The sequence below is a fragment of the Penaeus monodon genome, chromosome 3 (assembly GCF_015228065.2).
Source record: "Penaeus monodon isolate SGIC_2016 chromosome 3, NSTDA_Pmon_1, whole genome shotgun sequence".
In the NCBI taxonomy this organism is placed as follows: Eukaryota; Metazoa; Arthropoda; class Malacostraca; order Decapoda; family Penaeidae; genus Penaeus; species Penaeus monodon.
In genome coordinates, this window is record NC_051388.1 from 46,255,800 (window position 1) to 46,258,299 (window position 2,500).

The following is a 2,500-nucleotide window of genomic DNA, read 5'->3' on the forward strand; positions in this document are numbered from 1 at the left end:
TGTCACTGCGGGTCCGTCTCTGTCACTGCGGGTCCGTATCTGTCACTGCGGGTCCGTCTCTGTCACTGCGGGTCCGTATCTGTCACTGCGGGTCCGTCTCTGTCACTGCGGGTCCGTCTCTGTCACTGCGGGTCCGTCTCTGTCACTGCGGGTCCGTCTCTGACACTGCGGGTCCGTCTCTGTCACTGCGGGTCCAGTCTCTGCCACTGCGGGTCCGTCTCTGCCACTGCGGGTCCGTCTCTGCCACTGCGGGTCCGTCTCTGCCACTGCGGGGGACGAGGCAAGGGAATCCCTTCGTTAGAGTTTTTGGAATCATTTGGTTATTGATGTAGATTTGGTCAGTTATTTTGGTTTGTTTTGTCCTTTTTTTTTTGGGGGGGGGGGTTAGATTTTCGAGTGGGATTTTCTTTTAAGTTTAAGTTTAAGTTTAAGTTTTTTTTTTTTTTTTTTGGGGGGGATGTTGTAATATTAGCAATGATTTTAATTGCTCTCTCTCTCTCCCCCTTTTCTCCTCTCTCTCTCCTCATCTCTCTCCTCTTCTCCTCTCTCTCTCCTCTCTTCCTCTCTCTTTCTCTCTTCCTTCTCTTCTCTCTCCTCTCTCTCTTCTCTCTCTCTCTCTCTCTCTCTCCTTCTCTCTCTCTCCTCTCTCTCTCTCTCTCTCTCTCTCCTCTCTCCTCTCTCTCTCTGACCTCATCTCCTCTCTCTACTCTCTCATCGTACTCTCCGTATCCTCTCTGCTCTACTCTCTCTCCACTCCTCTCTCTCACCATCTCTCTCCCCGTCATCTACTCACCCTCTTCTCACCCTTCTCTCTCACCCCCTCTCTCTCATCCCTTCTCTCTCACCCCCCGCCTCACCACCCCCTACTCTCCATCCTCATCTCCTCAACTTCCTCTCTTCACCCCCTCTTAACCCCTCTCTCTCTCATCCTCCCTCTTACCTCCTTCCATCTACCTTCCCCCTACCATTCCCGCTCCTCTACTCTCTCCTTCTCCTCCCTCTCCTTTTCCCCCTCCTCTCCCCTTCCTCTTACTCTCTCTCTCTCCTCCTTCCTTCCACTTCTCACCTCCCCACCTCCATCCCTCTTTCCCTCTCTCTCTCTCCATTAAACTCCTTCCTTCCTCTCCTTCCTTTCCTCCCCCCCTCTTACTCTCTCTCTCCATCCCCCTCCTTCAACTTCCTTCCTCCATCTCCCTCCTCCTCACTCATCCCTCTCCCTCTCCCCATCCTTCACACTTCTCTCCCTTCGCTTCACGTCAGCCCCCTCATCTCGTCCCAGCCCCCTCGCTCACACCCACGCTGTCAGTAGCCCACCCAGAAGCCCCAAACATCCCGTAGACAGACAGCATAATCGGAAGTGTTGCCAGAACCTGCACCATTGGAGGAACAATTGTGGCGAAGTGAGTAGCAGAGAGAGAGAGAGAGAGAGAGAGAGAGAGAGAGAGAGAGAGAGAGAGAGAGAGAGAGAGAGAGAGAGAGAGAGAGAGAGAGAGAGAGATGGATTTCGTATTGCTCAATTTACGTCATGGAGAGATCACGTCCCTTTTACCGGATGTCTGTTTTGGGAAAGGGCGAGGGAAAGGGAAGGATTGGTATGGTTGGGCTGTCGGTCTGTCGGTAGGTCGGGGAAGTGGGAGAGAGAGAGAGGGAGATGAGAGGGAAGGGGAAGAGGGGGGGAAGAGAGAAACGGAGGGAGAGGGAGGGAGACGGGTGAGAGAGGGAGGGAAATGGGAAACGTAGGGAGAGGGAGGGAGGGAGTAGAGAAACGGAGGGAGAGGGAGAGAGACGAGGGGGAGAGGAAAAGGAGTGGAGAAAGGGAAAGGAGTAGAGAGAGGAAATGGAGGGTGAGGGTGAATGAAGGGAGATGAGGAAGGCGGGGGGAAGAGAGAGGAAGAGGAAGGATTTGATAAGGGAAAGGAAAAGGAGGAAGAAGAAAGATGAGGGAAGAAGGGGGACAGAAGAGAGAGAAACAGGAGAGGGAGAGAGGGAAGACAAAGTAGAGAGAGCGAAAGGAAAGACAGTGAGATAGGAGAAAGATGGGAAGAAACAGAGGCTAGCGGAACTAAAATTTGCGCCTCCATTATACTGCTTCCTGATATTTGGGATCAACATCACTTGACTGGCGGAATACATTTTTTATACAGTAAACTAAGTAATGATTAAGGCTTTCGGATCTGAGTGACTTGCAATGTGGACAAGTTTGGTTTCCTCGCCAGAATTACACAGTGAGGTAATACAATGCTATTCTAAGCTTTGCTCTTTATAACCTGCTGCCTCCGAGATAGACTGTTATAGACTTTATAGGTTCATCTCTATTTAATGGCTTAGCAATACCCTCACGGCTCTATAATCATTGCCTTCTTACCTATGGAGGGTTAACATAAAGAGAGGGGTTCTTTTTGTACAGTAAACATTTTAGTTCATTGGTCTGAGCTCAGATCTGAGTTGTCAGCAAGGGTACGTGTGTGCAGACCGAAGTGCATCATCAGAAGCATCCATC